This window comes from Condylura cristata, unplaced genomic scaffold (assembly GCF_000260355.1).
Source record: "Condylura cristata isolate star-nosed mole 26May11 unplaced genomic scaffold, ConCri1.0 scaffold00007, whole genome shotgun sequence".
NCBI classification, from domain to species: Eukaryota; Metazoa; Chordata; class Mammalia; order Eulipotyphla; family Talpidae; genus Condylura; species Condylura cristata.
The window spans coordinates 63,785,976-63,806,645 of NW_004567108.1; positions in this window are offsets into that span (position 1 = coordinate 63,785,976).

Below are 20,670 nucleotides of genomic sequence, written 5' to 3' on the forward strand. Positions count from 1 at the left end.
GCTCTGAATATCTTTTCACTATAATGAAAGAGTATTTAGAAATTTGATAGAAACATAGTGTTTGTTTTATGGCATCGCTAATACTTAAAAAAAATTGAGGTTTTGCAGCCAGTGTTCCCTTTAGAACACTTTTTTCATTAGTATCCTGAGCCATTCCTCACTGCTGCACCTCAGTGCTTTCAACCACACATTCCAAGACCAGTGTTCAGCCTCCACTGGAGCAGAAACTCACTCTATCACAGCATCTAAAACAGAACCGGCATTATTGTAGACTTTTGGTAAGTACTGAATATGTGGATAAATTGCATAAGCACAGAATCATAAACATTTAGCAAAATGTTATCCAAGTTAAAACAAAAAGGCTAAAATGGAGAAGTCGGTGAGATAAGGACAAAACATCCTATCATTTATTCCTTCCTTTAAAAATGTCTCATGTGCACAAACAGTAAGTTATTCTTCACATACTAAACTGGATAATTCTACTCCTTTCATTCCAGCTTGGTAGTGCTTGGGGTTAAGCTCAGTCTGTAAAGAACTAAGGCCAGATGGCTCAGGTCGCAGCTCTGAAGTCAATTCTGATTGTCCAATGTCTCTTTCAATAAAGTGCATGATTTCTTTGCGTGGAAAACTAATTCCTTCTACCAGAAGAGGCAGGCAAAAGGGTCATTCTAGTCCATAAAAAATGAAAAAGGAAATGATAAGAGTGTCAGCAAACTCAATCAGTAGAGTGAGATCAGTTCTCATTGGATTCCTTGGATAACCAGACAGCATATTGCATACTCTGTGAATTAAATCCATCCAGGACTAAACATCCAGTTTCACACAGCCATCACATGTCTTTTTCTACACCCAAGACATTTTCCTAATTAGGAAATGGAGAGCATCTGCTGGGAGAGATGGAAACACAGGCACCAATAATTTAGGTATCTATGAGCCAATCTGGCAGAGTGGAAGGGGAGGGATGGAGTTGCAGTAGCAAGAATAAAAGGCTAACTATCATCCATGAGCTAAATCATAGCTAACATATGCCAGATACTTACTAGGCACTATGACAGGAACTTTACCTGTGTAACTTCACTTAATCTTTGCAAAATTTCTGAGGATGTTCTACTTAAATCTCCATTTTACAGGAAATAGAGGTTTAGAAAGATTATCTACCTTGCTCACAACTAAAAAAAAAAAAAAGGTAGAATTAGAACTTGAGCCCATGCATTTCTGAATGCAGCATCTTCATTCTTAATGTCCACATACACTACTTTAAAGAAGAGAATTTTAGGTTTAATATAATCTTCCTTGGCTTCACAGTCAAGTCATTATGTCTCCTCATATTCAGTTTAATTAAACTTTAATAATCACATCACATCTTATCCCATCACTCCACAGACAATTTCTTGTACAAGTTACTACAGCCTGATTTCCTACTTCCTTGAATACTTTCTTACCAAACCCAAGATCTTACCTGATTTAACTCCTACCTCATTAATTCCTTTTAAAAGTCCTCCCACAAACCACCTTCATAATTGGTGTAATGAGAGCAATGGACTCATTCAGGGATTACAAAAATGCCTCTAACTAGTAGGCCAAAAGTAAATATATAAATTAATGGAAGAGAGTGATGAGTTATAGGGAACACTGAGGACTGTGGCAAACTGGAGAATGTTTGCCTATTTAAAAACACTTAAATTCATATATACATATACACACACATATACATGTATATATATATATGTGCGTGTGTATATGCATACATATGTATATAAATATATTTATAGATTCATATATATGTATATATGCACACACACATATATATATGTATATTAAAGATTTATTTATTTATGCATACAGAACTGGGGTACAGACTAGAGGTGCAGAGGCTGTGAGAGGATTCACCAGAGACAGAGTGGGGAGCAGAACAGGCAGATTGACAAAATACACTGCTGAGGGGAGCAACAGGCTAGACAGGAGAGATCTGCTGTACCATGTGGATCACCTATGGGGCCAGGGATTGAACACACACTGAAGTGGCTATGGCAAGCTTGCAGTGCTGCATCCTAATCCACTGTGCCACCAGGGAGGGCCCTTAAACTCATATTTTAAAATCACTGACCTAGGAAAAGTTTATCTGCAGGCAAATGTATCCTGTAGACCTTCACATTTGGATATGTGGTTTCCAATGTTTAAGTTCCAACATTTCTGTATGAATTTCTCAAAGTAATTTAAATGGTCATGGAAGCCAATTAACACTCTGATAGGTGACAAAATACCACAAGATGGATGATTTAAACAACAAAAACATTTTTTTTCTCGCAGTTCTGGAAGCTAAAAATACAAAATTAGATGTCAATAGAGTTGGGATTTTACGAAATCTTAATCTTGCTGCATCATCAAAAGACTTTAACTGTATACACATGGAGAAAGAGAAGGAAGGAGGGAATGGGAAGAAGCTAAGGTAGAGGGAGAAGACAAGACAAGAGAAAATAAAAATAAAGGAGAGAAGTGTAGGGGAGAGGAAGGGAAAAGAGAGAAGAAAGGAGTATTACCAGAGATCTTCCTCTTCTAATAAGAGTACCAGCCTTACAGGATTAGTATTCCACCTTTATGAACTTACTTGACTGTTATTAGCAACTCTTAAATCCTATCTCCAAATACAATCACTTTGGGGACTGAAGCTTCAGCAGATGAACTTGGGGGAGTGACATAAACTATGCAACCTCTATCAACTGACATATTCCGGATAGAGACGGAAGTGCTCTGAAAAATCAGAATTTCCACACTAACTTATGTTATGACCTCCCTTTTTTTGTATAATCATAATATCAAAATATTCTGAGCAACCTTCAGTTTACAACTGGATTGCCTTAGCCTCATAAGGCGCTGCCTGGTCCAGGCAGACAAGCACAGCACCAGGGTGAGAAATTCCTCTTAAAGTCAAAAGTGATCTTACAATTGGCTGATTAATAAAAGCAATTGGCTATTATAGCAAAGTCAATATTAATGCAGTACTGGAATATACTCTTTTACTGCCTGGATGGAGAAAAACCCAAATCTCATCACTCTACTATCCCACATACCCTTCTATTCAGGTTCTAAAGAACCACTCAAACTTTCTACTATCTAGTCTTTAGATATGGAAATTCACCCAAGTCGCCTATTCAGAGCTAATCAGGTATTCTACTGTGTAGACTTCAAAGGAATTCACTTATGCTTTCTAAATAGTTTTTCAAAGGAATTCACTTATGCTTTCTAAATAGTTTTTCAAATAACTTTACTGTAATTTGATTTACAACAAATTTTCCTCTTTACCCCCTAGGATATCTCAATGAGAATAAAAGACATAAAGTAGTAAATAAGGTTTAAAGGACTGTATTTTGGCTAATCTTCACTGTGGTAAATACAGTAATATTAGTCTTAAACTTTGTAAATCTATGTACCTGATTTTAAAAATGTATCGATTTTAAAAATGTCATAATCTCAACTAAAGGTCAAAATGACCCCAACTATTCTTAGAAAAAAGGTGATCTTGATCTCATCCCATTTCATATTCTAGTGTCATCCCACTGCCTGCTTGAAATGTATAAAATAAACCTCTACTGAAGGCAGAGCAGGAAGACTTGCACCCAATTCCGATTCCTGTGTCTTCCTCGTGCCCACTCCCCTTTTTCCCCTTTTCCCCCTTTTCTAGGAATCTCTGCTGGTGGACACTGCTCCCACCTTGAGACCCTGCCTGTTCTGTCCCCCAATAACCCATGATCAGGGACAAAGAGTCTCCAACAGGGGAGACAGAATTCTGTCTATAATAGTGTCAGTCACAACACAAAAGCTGAAGGCTGTCAAATAATATGGGTTGGGACATGGCTAGAGAATCATGTTGAGGACATTCTGACTCAGGGTAGAGCCATAATTACAAAGGTAGATAGGTTTTCAGGTGTTTACATAATATGTCAAAATACTTATAGAATAAAGGCTTTCTTACCTGACTCATTAGCAGTTAAATGAGTGACACAAAATTTGGGGCCCTCCCGGATGGCGCAGCAGGTTAAAGCACAGCACTGAGAATCTAAAGCCACTTCCACATGAGTTTGATTCCCGGAGATGACCACATGGCGAGGCAGACCTCTCCTGACCCGCCCGCTGCTCCCCTCAGCAGTGTACTTCGTAGATCTGCCTGTTCTGCTCCCCACTCAGTCTCTGGTGAAGCCTCTCACCACCCCTGAGCCTCTGGCCTGTACCCCACTTCTGTATGCACAAATAAATAACTCTTAAAAAAAAATTGGAAGGTCACAGAGTAATAGCCTTACTGAAAGTTGTCCTGTACAGCTCTATCTGTATTTTATAGTTAGAAATATAGTTAGAAAAGAATCATTCAGATTCTTTTGGTTTTATCTTTTTGTCATAATACATAACAGAAGATTTTTATTTCTATATCAGCTAATAATTTAGTCATAGATGTAAAAGTATTGGAATGTTGCTTGTGGTTAAAAACTAAAGGGATGTTATCGAAGGCCCTGGATGTTATCAGAAGCCCAGGCGCCAGCAGGACACTACTTGTAATTACCACCTGCATGAAGGAGGATCCGAGAGTGATTCATCCTAATAGACTGCATACTTTGGAAATTTCCCAGCACGCGATTTTCACTGTATAAGACCCTCTGTTCAGAGACTCAGGGTCCATCCCATCTGGGCAAGACCACTGTGTAGGTACACGTTAGGGATTGGTCCCTAGCCCAGGCTAGCAATAAAAGCTTGTACTTGGCTTTTGCATCGGTTCTGTGTCTCGGCATTTCTTGAACTCTAACAATAGATAGGAGTAATAGATGGAGTAGATGTGAAAATAGAGCAATAGAAAGTATGTAAAAACCCTGTGGTTCTACACACACACACACACACACACACAAGATTTTGAAATATTATTTCCTTTGAATATCACTTCACATATTATAGGAAACAAAAATAAACAATTTTTATTTTATATTTGATACTACATGCTAAAAAGTGGATACATCAACTATAAAATCACTCTTCCTTTAAAAAATCAGAAGATATGAAAACATGGGGTCTGTATTTCCTTTTGGAAATCAGAGCTAAGTAGCCTCTATTTAATGTTATCCCTACTGTTTCTACAATGATTTATCTAATCTAAGAGTGAATAATAAAACATATCTAATTTAGATATTGTAGTATGTATCATGGCTTACCATTGAGATTTGAGAGTTATTTGTTATAACAGTTAGCTGCTTGAATGCTTTGATTAAAACAGCACAAACTTTTGAGGAAAGTGAAAAAATAACAAGCACCAAATCTTCCCTCTACAGCTTCATCAATTTGCATGACTTTCAAGGTCTCTGTGAAAATCTCAACCTTGGAGTGAGATAAATTGAGGATGAATAAAGATGGGATACAACAAAGGCAACTCAAAGAAGACTGATCATGGGAGCAATATTCTAGAAATGAGATTCAAGATCTATGGATCTATGGATGGGGAAATGCATAAACATAGGCAAAAATGTCTATTTTACATTTTTTTCTCAGAATGCTACAAGATCCCTTGTACTCTCCTATTCCAAAATATGACCTCTATTCCCCACATATCCATACTCTTTTATAGTTAATCTAAGCTGACAGTTTATGCCATTTATTTATTGATCATAAAGTATCCTGTGGATATTGTAGGTGTTTTATATATTTACTGTAAATGTGGAATGATTAATTTAATATTCACATAATAGCCATTATAGAAGATAATGCCTTTCTATCTCCCTAGCTAAAGAGTCTCTATTTGGGAGAAAATGATTTAGAGCTTAGCAAGAATTTTAATTGGTTCTAAACAAGAAACATAGACTCACTCAGCCTAAGTCAAGGAAAATGGGTTAATTATTAAAAGAAACGAAAACAGATACCTCAGGGGAATCCAAGATCAGAAAAGTAAAACCCCTGAAGACAGGAGTTGCATCCAGGGAGATGCTCCCGGGACTCTCAGCAAAGTTCAAGCATCTTCCTTTTAATAGCAATACTGCTAAAGAGATTTACTTACCATAACTGTTTCTGTTGGTGCATAGTCCTAATTCTCCCACATTACTGGCTAACTTCTTCAACAGCCACAAAGTGTATGTTGAAAATTGTAACACTCAACATGGCATCATGGGGACAAAGGAAAATGGTGCTATCAAATACTGAAATTGACACTAACAAGCTATTAAGCCCCAATGGACAAACTTCACATATTTACAACATGTAATTTCATTAGTTTTTAGGTTGAAACTTGGTGACTAAGAAAGGTAAGATGCCTGTTTTCTTTTGTAAATACTCATAAGCGTTAGCCACGCAATCATGTTTAAGAATACATATTTGCATGGCCTTCCTTGGTGGAGCAATAGGTAAGAACGCAGCACTACAAGCGCAAGCAAGCTGCAGCCGCTTCAGTGCAAGTTTCATCCCCTGCCCTAGAGCTGATCCACGTGGCCTGGCATATCTCTCTTGACCCTCCAGCTATTCGGCTCAGTAGTATACTCTGTTGATCTGCCTGTTCTGCTCCCCTCTCTGTCTCTGGTGGATAATTTCACTGCACCTGCACCTCTGGGTTGTATCCCAGTTCTGTATGCATAAACAAACAAATAAAATATATTTTAAAAAATAATACACATTTATCACTAGTAAGGCTCAGGAACTCAAATGAACTTCACAGTGCACACATCTCTTATCTTCATCTTCCAACCTTACCCACTACAGTTTTTATAATACAGGCAATTTTTAGTATTTTTGATAAGGTACTACATAAAAATAGAAATTTTCAAATATTACACAATAATGTCCCACCCCAATTAAGTCTCTACTTCCTAACCTAGTTTCCTATCTCCTAAAAGTTATATTCCCTAATGGTCAATGCTGATTTTCCTGCTTTTTATACAAAATAGATTCATAATTAAGTGAGTAACTATTGCCTTAAAAGGAAAAGCAGCACTATGTAAGTTGCTTGGGCAATTATTGCTGATTTATGGATCTGAAGAAAAGTCTTTGTTTCTTCTCCCAAGTTTCTTAATATCTCTGTTCAATTAAAAACCTCAGAAAGTTTACCAATGTGAGTGTATTGAAGGAAAACTCAAACAACGAAAGTTAGGTTCAAGATCTTAGGGAAAAAAATCAGGAAAAAAAAAGTGGTTCTTCAGTGAAGAAATTGAAGGTATTAAAAGAATACATGAAATTAGGATGAAATAAGAAGGAATATGTAAAGCGTTTAAAAATATAATTAAGTTGATAAAAGAGAGAATTTCAGATATGGAAACATAAATGCATAAGTCACCAAAATGTAAAAAAAAAGAAAACTAATATTTAAGAAAAAAATGAAGAAACTCTATGAGAAATTAAAAGATGTAACAAAAGCATTGTGGAGAGTCCAGAAGGTAAAAAGAGAACGGAAAAGAGAACCTATTCAAAGATACAATAGCAAAGAACTTTCCAAGCCTAGTGATAAACATAAATATGGAAGTCCAAAATAAGAAGAACCACCCAAATTTCTAAATGCTAAATCAACCTTCATCAAGACACATTATTGCTTAGTTATCAAAAGTTAAATGTAAAATATAAAATTCTACTATTAGCAAATAGTATAAAGAAATGTAACATTCAAAGAAAACTTTCTCAGATTATTTTCATATTTTTTCAGCACTCTGCAGGCTATTAAATATTCAAATAAAGTGTTCAAAGTCCAAAGACAAAATAACTGCAGCCAAGAATAATGTTATCTATCAAAATCAGCATCCAAATATGAAAGTGAAATATGGCGTTCCCAGATAAACAAAAACTATTCCACATTAATGCTACCAGGCCTCCCTTACAAGGAATGTTGAAAAGAGTTCTTCTACAAGAAAGAGAGAGAGAGAGAGAGAGAGAGAGAGAGAGAGAGAGAAACTGAGCAAAGTTACAAAATGAATATAGACTCAATAGTATAAAAAAGAATAAGATAAAATCAGAAAACTTAAGCAGAGAAAGATAAGTAGTCAAAATCCTCTCTAAGAACTAAAGCCCAAGAGCAGATGCCTTTCTAGTGATTTCTACAAAGTTTCAAAGAGGACATAATTCCTATTCTACTTACACTTCAAAAAAAAAAAAAATGAAGAGGTGAAAATTTCCTAAGCACGTTCTCTGAGATTGCATTACCTTAATCCCTAAATCAAAAACATCCCTCATACATAAAGAAAACTATAGGCTGATATTTTAGATGAACTTGGAAATCTATGACAATATATCATCAAATCAAAATTTAGCTGTTAATAGAATTATCCATCATTATCAAATTAGTTTCACTGAAGGTATGCATGACTGGTTGAATGTACATCAATCAATCAATCAATATCATTCAACATATCAACAAAAATGGAGATAAATATGAAATGATTATTTCAAAAGATGCTGAAAACTTTGGTAAGATTCAATATTCATTTATGATAAGCTCTCTCAAACATTGGACTAAGCAAAAATGAAATTAGCATAAGATTTGAGAAGCCCACAACAAACATCATACTCAGTGGTGAAAAACTGAAAATATTTCTAAGGTCAGAAATAAGACATAGATATCCATTTTTACCACTACTACTCTCAGCATTATTAGAAGTCCTAGTGATATAAATTAGGAAAGTAAAAATATGAGAGAATGCAAAATTGAAAAAGAAAAGTGAAACTATCACTGTTTACAGAGGATATGACAACACAAATGGAGAAACCAAAAGACTTTACAAGAAAAAATCTACTAGAATTAAAAAATGAGTACAATAAATGAGTAGAAGTTACAGTATTCCAAAAATTCATTTTCATTTCAACATGAAATTTCATATTGAATTTCATATTCATTCATCCCATTTACAATTACACAAAAATGAATGTAATAACTTGGGATAATCTTAATAGAGGAGATGAAGAAATTATATACTAAGTAACATGAGATACTACTAGAGGAAATTAAAGAAGATATAAAGAAATGGTAAGATAGCTTATGTTTATGGGTTGAAAGAATAGATATTGTAAAAATACTCAGTCATAGCATGAAACCTATAAACTAAATTCCAGATTTTTTTCAAGAAAACAGTATACAAATAATTATTTTTAAATGTATGGAAGCCCAAAGGGTCTGAATATCTAGAGCAACACTGAGATAACATAAGAAAAATAAAAGTATTAGAATCCCTGACATTAACATCAGTAATCAATAAGGTAATAAATTGAAACAAATATGGAAACACAAACCAAATGTGTCTAATAGAAAACCCACACAAATATGAGTAGTTAATCTTTTACAAAGGAACCACGATCATACAATGGAGAAAGGAAAACCTTTTTAATAAATCATACTGGAAACCTGGATAGACATATACAAAATAAATAAATAAATAAAATAGATTATTATTTTAACTCTACAAATGAAAATTATTTTAAAATAGGTTAAAGACTTGGATCTAAGACCTGATATCATAAGACACTTGAAAGGAAACATTTTTGATACACAACAAATAGATAGATAAATAGATAGATAGATAGATAGATAGATAGATAGATAGATAGATAGATAGATAGACATTAACAGCTGGGATATATTTGGGATGCAATTCCAATAGTAAAGAAAAGCAAAACAAATGAGTACAATTATAGCAAACTAAAGCTTTTGTACCTCGAGGAAGCCATCACAACAAACCTACAGTCTCGGAAAAAGATATCTGCCCATTGCAGGTCTGATAATACCTTAATTTCTTAAACATATAAAATATCCATATAATCAACAACAACAAAAAGCAAACAACCAAATAATAAAATAGGCAAAGAACTAATTAGATGCTTAGATGGACATTTAGATGGCCTACAGACATATGAAAATAAAGGAGTCAACATCACTTATAAGGGAAATGCAAATCAAAAACACAATGACATCTCATTTCATTTATCTCATAAAATATCAAGAAAAATGGAAACAAGAAATGTTGAGGATGTGGAAAAAAGGAATACTTATCCACTGTGGGTGGAAATGTAATTTGTGCAGTCTCTATAAGAAATGGTATAGAAATACATTAAAAAATAAAAATAGAATAGCAATACCAAAAAAAAATATGAAAGTTCTAATGGAAAAGATTTATGCACTCCTATGTTCCTAGCGACATTATCCAGAATAATCAAATGATGAAAATAATCTTATTGTGCAATGACAAACAACAGGACAAAAAATATTGTTGTATATTTGCAATATTTTTAATTATCCAGTAATTAAAAATGATTAAATAGTACTATTTGGGGCAAAACAAAAGTGAAATTTTAAAGTGAAAGGCATGCTAGAAGGTTCCATTTACTTGTGGATAACAAACTGGAAAAATCACAAAAATATAACATAACTCTTAAATTGAAAAAACTATATTATAGACTGGTTACTGGAGAGGATGGAAAGAGTAAAGAAGAAATAGGGTAAGGTGGGGGCTAGCATATTGGTGTCGGGGCCATGGTGTAGGATGAGGAAGCATGTATATATGAAAGTGTGAAAATGTTCACCCATGTTAAATGGAAGTATAATGACTGAAACATTAGTAAAATTTGAATTAACACATAAATAAAACACAAATAAAAGTGAAAAACAAAACAGCTAAGGTAAACTTCTCTATGATTATTATACATTAGTCCTCTGTTTTACTTTTTATATCATGATAATACAATTTTGCTTTCTGCTCCCATCTCAGTATCGAGTATTCTGTGATTCCCTGCAAGAGCCAACCAATCTTACCTTGCCTTCAAATTTTGATAGATGTAGTTAACCCTCTACAAATTAATACTCATCATTTTTTTTAGTTTAAAATGAACAAGCTAAGCAGAATTTAAGATGCTTTTCCTAACTTCTAGTAAAATAACTCATTTATTCATTTGATATCCTTGTTAATATTCTGACAGTATAGGAATTCTCCCCCCCCATTCCCAGGTGTGCTTGCTGTAGCTTTCCCAACACCAAAACATTCACATTCCTCCACCAAAGTCCATTGTGCTACCACTGACCCTTTTCTTACTCCTCCTCTCCTCCTCCCTTCTAGCTGTATCTGATGTATAGTCAGCTTTCCAGTGTGCTTTTTTATTTTTGTGTGACCCTCTGGTTTCTTTATAGTGAACATATAAGTGACACCATCTGTATTTATCTTTCCCCTTCTGGTTTATTTCACTTAGCATAATCCCTTACAGCTCCATCCATGTTGCCAAAATGGCATGCATTCATCTTTTTTGATAATTGAGTAATTTCCATTGTGTACATACACCTCATTTCCTTGATCCACTCATCTGTTTTGGGGTACTTCTGCTATTTCTATAGCTTGTCTATTGTAACTAGTCCTTAGTGACGATTTAGGAAAGACATTCCAAAAACTACAGCCTGAAGGTCAAATCTAATTGCTTATTTGTGTGAATTACATTTTATTGTAACAGAGCCCTAGTCATCTGTTTACCTATTACCTGTGGTTTTGTGCTGCAGTAGCAGCGCTGAGTAGTTGTAACAAATCCTTAATGCTAACAAAGCCTGAAGTGGCTCCAGATTGTAGAGACTTTCTGTTCTGAATTCCCCATAAAAACTAGTGACTAGTACAGTCTCCTTGCTAGCCTGAACTAGACATAAAAATTAAATAGGTTTCTCCAGTGTTTACTAAAATGTTATTTAAATGATTCCTTACATTTCCGTTACCTTGGGCAACTAGGGGGTTATCCTATTAGGGTTTCTTCATACTGAGTGAAGCCCCTTACTCATCTATGTTCACATCTTGGTCTACCACTTATTTCCTTTCCTCCTTCCTTGCTTTTTTATTCCTTTCACTTTTCCTGCAATCCACTCTGCTATACTTGTCTGAATTTTTAGTCTATGGTATCATCTACTTTCTTTTATTTCCTCTCCTTTTCTCATTCCTTCTCTCCTTTCTTGTCTCCAACCTGGGACAACTGTCCTTTCAATGTCCTTCTCCTTTCAATAAGTACACTGATTCTTCCTCTACATTTCATCAATATCACTTTTTACTTCACCTTACACATTTTCCTGTCATCTTTCTCTACAAAAAAAGTTGCAGGATTAGACCATCTTTGTCTTTGTAAACTCTAAAGGCTATATTCACCAACTGCAAAGGACTCCTGTCTATGAACGTTTCTCTCTTAGTTAATTCCTTATATCTGGAATACTACACCCAGTACTTACATAAATATTTGCAGTAATCTGGGCATTTTCTGAAGCATCCATAGTCATGTTTGTATAAGTATGACTAATCCTTTCAAAATACTCGAATTTTCACTGGTGTTTGTTGAGTCTTTAGTATCTTTTTTTTTTTTTTAAGATTTATTTATTTATGCATACAGAACTGGGGTACAGGCCAGAGGTGCAGGGGCAGCGAGAGGCTTCACAAGAGATGGAGTGGGGAGCATAACAGGCAGATCAACGAAGTACACTGCTGAGGGGATCAGCGGGGGGGTCAGGAGAGGTCTGCCGCGCCATGTGGTCTCCTCCGGGGCAGGCGGGAATCGAACTCATGCGGAAGTGGCTGTAGCTTCTCAGTGCTGTGCTTTAACCCGCTGCGCCACCAGGGAGGGCCCTGAGTGGTTAGTATCTTACCAAAACTGTTTTTCTTAGGTATTACTAAGAAGCACTTATTCTAGTTTTTCCATTGCCTCTGATTTGGGTCCCAGTTAGGCTCTACCACTGGGATAGTCCTTTTTGTTCTGGAATTTCTAGATCATCCTGGTTGAGTTGATGAATCTCCTCAATAGATTTCCTTAAAACCATTCTCTGTTCATAGGGAGTTAATGGAGCTTAAAATGTATGATCCACCCAGGTAGGCTTAAGGGAAACAACAATAGAAGCCAACAAATCAGTCACACTTTGAAAAAAATGGAAATTCTTCAATACTGGAAGTCTGTGGTAGAAAGGATGGTACAGAGACTATAGTATCCTGCAGGTTGCCCCATTCGTTGAATCTTTCCTTCAGGATGTGGCAAAGAGGGAACTCTCTTACCCCTAGCTACCTACTTTGACCAAATTTGATGCCCTATCTGGTATGAAAAAGAGAAGCTAGTATAGTCAGAGGTTGGGCAAGTAGTAAGACCTTGAGATCCTCTGCAACCTCTAGGAGTTATGCCAGCATTTGATATGGGACCTGTGCTTCTTGTTTCAAGGTTTATAGTAAGTGGTGCTTCTCTCAGTTATCATAATGGGAAGAGTGTTTTGTCATTTTATGTGACATCAAATGGCCTCCTGAAATTTGTAAATCTAATTTATGGAGGAACATAAAACATGCACACATGGAGAATTGTCCCATCTTTTATCATTTATAAAAGTCCTACATTTGCAAAATAGCATGACAATCCAAAGAATTGTCAATAGGTTATTTTTCCGTTGACTCTAGTGCATATTGCTACAGAAAGAAAACATAAGCTTCCTATGTATTCACTATGTAAATCACTAAGTTTATGATTTACAACTGAATTTGCTTCAGCCAGCCAGTCACCTAAGTAGACTCTTGGAAAGAGTAGAAGCTCAACTCCTACATAAGCACAAATTTGTAGATCATGAGCACACACATACATATTCACAATGTACACACACATGCACACATGCCACCCCAAAGCAAAAGTCCTCAGCCAGATGTTGAAAATAAATATATTCCCACTACCTCCCAATACCAAAATCAGCTTCCATAACAAAATTGGTCATATTATACAAATAAAACCTTAAAGAAAAAAAGGAGGAAGAACAGGAGGAGGAGAGGAAGGTAGTTAAAGAGAAGGAGGAAGGAATGAAGAAAGGAGGGGAGGAGTAGGAGAATAAGGAAAAACAGAGGAGGAATAATGAGAAATGGAAGGGCAGGGAAAAGGGCAGGGAATGAAGAAAGGGAAAGGAAAGAGAAAGAGGAAGAAAGTTAGGAAGATGAGAGAAAAGAAGTATAAATTAACATAAAGCAGGCTACTGCCAATTGTTAATAGATGGTAGGTGACAGAACTATTCTGAATCCCTTGCACTAAAGATAATAAAATCTGATTACTAATGTTTTAGTTCATATATTTTAAATCTTAATAGTAAAATCAAATCTCAGTATTGTCAATTAATAAGATTAATGCAATTGCTTGGGAAAAACCCAGATCTTCTAAAACCAAATCCCATGGATTGAGTACTCATTTAATCCAAAAACTGATTTGCACATGACTTGGAACCACAAAATCCAAATAGCCTTTTGGTCTCCAATGAAACATCCTGGGAAAATTGTTTTCCCTACACTCATTTTAAAACAGTAAACTGTTAGACATCATTTAAGATCCTTTGTCAAGGGAATTCAATTAATATCAGCCTTAGGTCACCTCAGGACTTTTTCATCCTGTGAACTCCCCTGGGTTTTCAATAATTCATATCAACTGCCCACAGAAAAATAAACTCACTTTTCATCTACAGATTCTACAGTAAGTCTGGTCTTCCCCTCAATTTCACATCAAATCTGGAAAGAGGAAGTGCCCAAGGGGAGGGAGTAGGTGAAGACTCCTGGGTCACTTATATTTCACTGTCTCTTCCCCATGCGATTATGCAGAGTCTCTGTGATTTCCTGAGAATAGCCCATGATCTCCCTAGGGGTCAACTCCTAATTTAGAAATCACTGGGAAAGTAGTGAATGTCAGCTTGGTACAAATACAGATTCTGAATTAACCAGAACCCAGACAACCTGAAATAACCTACTAAATTTGCTATATCCATGGCCTAAAAATTGAGCTTAAACCAAAGGGCAAATATTTATTGTTTCCTATGATAAATTAAGTATGCCATTTTCATTGAACTTTCATAAAGTAAAAATGTCATTCATTAGGTCTTTAGTTCAACATATATTTGAGTTCCTACAATTTGCAAGTCATTGTACAGTGTGCAAGACCCAAGGTAAATGAAAGACATTGCTACTTTACAATAAATGTTAAAGTCTAAACATTTAATTAACACATTTATGGAAATGTATTATTCTACTCTAATAAAGCACAAAGCTGTCAATCAGGCCAACATTCACTGCCAGATTCATATTACCTGACCACATCTTTAGATTTGATATGATGGAACCACTGGGATTCTGAACACCGGTGGCTCCTCCTTGGGAGGCATCATGGACACAGGATCTGGAAGTTAAACCCAGTCTGATAAAAATGGTTTTGTGGTAACATGGTACAATTCTGACAGCTAGTGACTTTCAATTTGCTCTTCTTTTTACCTCTGAAAAAAAGAAGGAGCCATTTGCAATATCTGTAAGGCGTACAACTTAGTGACTAAAAATCTATTTGGATTTTGTGGTTACTAGTCATGTAAAAATCAGTTTTTCGAATAAAACTGAGAAAGCTCCATTAATGTGATCAAATCTTAAATTCAGTAATTCATCAGCTATTTACTGAGGACCCACAATGTGTTAGAGACAATCACAAGATCTTGTACTTTAAAAAATACAAAGTAACAAATTAATAATGTGCATAAATCATGAAGAAAACTAGCAGAGGTATTTTAAATTGATGAGGTCCTTATTGAAATGGAGTGTACAACTAGTGACAGGTTGTTTTTTTTTTTTAAAGATTTATTTATTTATTCGTACAGAACTGGGGTACAGGCCAGAGATGCAGAGGGTGAGAGGATTCACCAGAGACAGAATGGGGAGCAGAACAGGCAGATCAAAGAAGTACACTGCTGAGGGGAGCAGCGGGCGGGTCAGGAGAGGTCTGCCACGCCATGTGATCACCTCCGGGGCAGGCGGGGATTGAACTCATGTGGAAGTGGCTTAAGCTTCTTTGTGCTGTGCTTTAACCCGCTGCGCCACCAGGGAGGTCCATGGTGACAGGTTTTTAAATGATGTGTGAAAGCTATGAGAATTCAAAGCAAAATGGAAAGATTGAAATTAATTCTAAGAGAAAAGATTAAATTAATTCACACTATTGAACATGGAGAACAGAAGCATAATGCTGAATGGATTACTATGCTTTTCTTTTCCTTGCTATGAGAAAATCATTTTCAAGGCCTTCCTGGTAACATGGTGGGTTGGAGTGCTACACTGCCAAGCTAAACCAAGCTGTGGCTGCTTCAGTGTGAATTTGATCCCCGCCCTGGGAAGTGACCCACTTGGCGCAGCAGAACTCTCCTGTCTCACCCGTTGTTCCCCTCAGCAGTGTACTTCATGCATCTGTTCGTTCTGGCCCCCACTCTGTTTCTAGTGAACCCTCTTGCTGCCCCTACACCTCTGGCCTGTACTCCATTTCTTTATGTATAAATAAATAAAATATTTTTTAAAATATTAAAGCATTTTTGGGCCCTCCCTGGTGGCACAGTGGGTTAAAGCACAGCACTAAGAAGCTTAAGCCACTTCCGCATGAGTTCGATTCCCACCTGCCCTGGAGGAGATCCACATGGCACGGGAGACCTCTCCTCACCCTAACCTCAGCAGTGTACTTCATGGATCTGCCTGTTCAGCTCCCCGCTCTGTATCTGGTGAATCTTCTCACCCTCCACATCTCTGGTCTGTACCCCAGTTCTGTATGAATAAATAAATAAGTCTTTAAAAATATATATTAAAGCATTTTCATGGCTACTAACAGCTAATAAAACCATATTATAGATACCAGCTTTTTTGCCTAACACAAGGTTGCAGAATCACAAAGATAAAAACAACATTGCCTCCACTGATAGTAGCCATTTAATTTTAACATAAGAAAAATTCATTTGAATAACTAGGTGATAAAACTCAAGAACTGAGTGAAAGACTGTATATAACATACATCCTTAAATGCTGCCAAGAATAATGACATTGGAAAATTGTTTTGCATAAAATCAATAACTCCTCAAATTCCTCTCTAGGTCATTCTAGATTCTGAAGTCTGTGCCTGGCTGGCTTGTCAGTTAACAGTTTGCTACAAAATGATTATAGTGTTGCATAACTAAAGTAGTTATAATGGGACTGATATTTCCCCATTGAACACTGTTCTATGATCTTCTGCCAAATAATCTTATGTGTTTGGTTTTAGTTGATCCTAAATTTAAAAAAAAAAAAAAAAGACTTCCTTAGAGTAAGTGAAAATATACAACAGCTTCTCTGATCACGTTAAGAATTTAAACTCTGGATCAATATTATTGTCAATAAACAGACAGCAGCTATAAAACAAGTAGACTATTCAGAAACTAATCAACTCTAATTTTAATTTAGAGTTGTCAGTTTGAATATATAGTATTACAGACTAAAAATGAACTATGAAAATTTGATCAAGTCTTTTTCAAGAAACATACTGAGATCATAGAAACTGGAGACATACAATGGTTGTGCTGTCCTATTTTACAACAACCACCTAGAACATTTGTTGTTTAAGTAGGATACTAAAGAACACAGAAAATATTTAAAGTTAATTAGTAGATTTTTTTTAATCCTTTTTTTTTTTTAAAGATTTATTTATTTGTGTATTCAGAACTGGGGTTCAGGCCAGAGGTGCAGGGGCGGTGAGAGGATTCACCAGAGACAGAGTGGGGAGCAGAACAGCAGAACAGGCAGATCGATGAAATACATTGCTGAGGGGAGCAGCAGGCAGGTCATGCCATGCCATGTGGGTCACCTCCAGGGCAGGAGGGGATCGAACTCATGCTGCAGTGGCTCCAGACTCTTAGTGTTGTGCTCTAATCCGCTGCACCACCAGGGAGGGCCCAATTATTAGATATTTCTATTTGGATATCCAACTAAAATTTCATATTCAGTATATCAGAAAGTGATAGGAAGCGAAATTATATGTAACTCAAGTGAAATCTGTATCTTGCATTCAATTCTCCTATTTTAATTATAAGACATCACTACTTTCCCTGTACTTCAGAATATAAATGTCAGTCACCTTTGACCGATCAATCCCCTTTGTTTCCAAAATTAATCTATTAGCCACCTAGCAATAGTGATACAGGGTAGCACTAAATTGGCCAAGGTCCCACTGCCCAAATAAATTACCAAATACTGTCTGGGTTCTGCACCTGTACACACAATTGCAAGACACCTAAGGCTTAAGGAATAACAACAAAATGGATTTATTTAATGAACCAGGAGAAACAAGAGTTACTGAGGTCAATAGAGGCCATTTACTTTACCCAAAGTCATGTCCAGTACTGTCCAGTCCTGCACAATGACAGTTAATAATGATGGCGTCTTCCCACTACTGAGGATGTGCAGCTCCTCTCCCATGAAATAAGCCTTGTGTCTAAGATGGCGTCTTCCTGTCACTGTGGACATGTGGTAGCCAAACTTCAGGCCAGGTTCTGACTCACAAACATAGCAAAGTAAACAACAGAAGTTCCCTGGGCTGCTAAAATTTCCCAGCACTGCGCCAAACAAACAATACTCAAGGCAACATCCATAGTGGCCAAACAGCCCAACAAGTGGCCACATTTTAGTGAGATGCCTGTTTCTGGGTCTCCTGTCCTCTCCAGGCTAAGCTTCAACAAGACACCTGTTTCTTTGGGTCTTCTGTGCTTCCAGGCCTCACTTCAGCAAGATGCTTGTTCCTTTGGGTCCCTATTTCTGCCAGGCCTAAGAAAACTTCCAAAATGACTACTTGGACAAGGTCATACTCAATGGCACCTGCAATGTGGCCCACGCCCACAAAGCCCATCCCCATGGAGTTGTCACGGAGCTGTCCACGACCCTCTGCCACTATTGCAACACTGCATTGCTGTGGACTGGAGTTTAGCTACTCTTTCCCTCGCTCTGCAGGGCTTCTCTTGCACTTGAGCATTCACAGCCTCTTTTCTCGCATACCCAGAGCCCCCTCTCAGGCATGTGTAGAGTTACTTTCTATACTTTTTCCATTGCTTCACCCCTCTTACAGCACTTTTCTGGGTGCTCTGTTTTCTACCAGCAAACCCCTCCAAGGGGGCACCCCCTGTAACAATTTACAGTCAATAGGAGTACAGATATTTCTGCACTGTTTTTACCCTCAAATATATGACCATCTAAAACACTTTTCAGTACCATAAGGTTAGGTGGATTTTTTTTAAATACAGTGTATCTCAAACATTTCTCCAAGTAGTAATACTTTGCAAAACTATATATTAACATATCAAATTGGAATATGTATATTTCTAATCCTCATTTCCTTAGTTTTATTTGGGCCCACTATGTGTATTTGTGTATATATGCATGTGTGTAAGTATCTGAATCCATAGGAGACTCAAGATATTTAATAATTCCATCAATACAATGGTTGGGCCTTCCTATTTAACCACACTCACTTATCTACCAAACCTTCCTTATTCCTAACTGTTGGGAGCCAATAATCAGCTGTCCTCCATATTAAAATTTTGTCATTTCACAAGGGACTATGGTGATGGTACACAGGTGAATTGGTAGTGGGACTTTCATTGAGAGGAGAAAGAAATAATACATAAAAATGAACAGCTAAGTAAAAAAAAATACACACACAAATATGTGTGAAGAAGAATTAAAATATATATATTTATTATTATATTTTATATAAATATTTTATATGAATATTTTATATTTATATTTATGTGTATACACACACATATATATGTATATGAGCTATCTTTTAAAGACAATTTACCTATGTTGCCAAAAATTTGGCTGCTCCTAGAAAGGTATTTAAACTCTGAGTATGATCTCTAAGAATAGAGATAATGGGTTGAAAAATAATATAAAGTAGAATACAATTTGTTTCTTGACTACAAATAGTTACATTTATTCCACATACCACTAGTATGTGAATCTATGTCTAACTTTAAGATTCTCTAAAAATATTTTCCAACAATAAAAAACAATCAAAAAAGTGTCAGCTTTGTCATAAACGTGGTAAAATCTATTTTAAGGGCCCTCCCTGGTGGCGCAGCGGGTTGGAGCGCAGCACTAAGAAGCTGAAGCCACTTCCGCATGAGTTCGATTCCCGCCTGCCCCGGAGGAGATCCACATGGCGTGGCAGACCTCTCCTGACCCGCCTGCTGCTCCCCTCAGCAGTGTACTTCGTCAATCTGCCTGTTCTGCTCCCGCTCTGTCTCTTGTGAAGTCTTTCGCAACCCCTGAGTCTCTGGCCTGTGCCCCAATTCTGTATGCACAAATAAATAAATCTTTAAAAAAAAAAAAAAAAAAAATCTATTTTAAAATTTTAGTCTTTGCTTCTTTTTATTCAACTACTATACAGATTTGTTATTTTTCATAAATAATTAGACTTGATGGTGTATTCAAAACTATTTTGACACAATAAAATTTAAAGGAGGAGGAACAAAAAAAGGGCATGGTGGCCCTCCCTGGTGGCACAGCGGGTTGGAGCCCTGCACTGCGATTCTAAGCCAAACTGTGACCACTACAGTACAAGTTCAATACTCACCCAGAGGTGAGCCACATGGAACAGCAGACCTCTGCTCTCTTACCCGCTGCTCCCCTTAGCAGTGTACTTTGTTGATCTGCATGTTTTGCTCCCTTCTCTGTTTCTCGTGAATCCTCTCACCACCCCTGCACCTCTGGCTTGTACTCCACTTATATGCATAAATAAATAAAATCTAAAAAATAGGTCCTCCCTGGTGGCGCAGTGGGTTAAAGCACAACACTGAGAATCTAAAGCCGCTTCCGCATGAGTTCGATTCCCGCCTGCCCCAGAGGTGACCACATGGCGCGGCAGACCTCTCCTGAC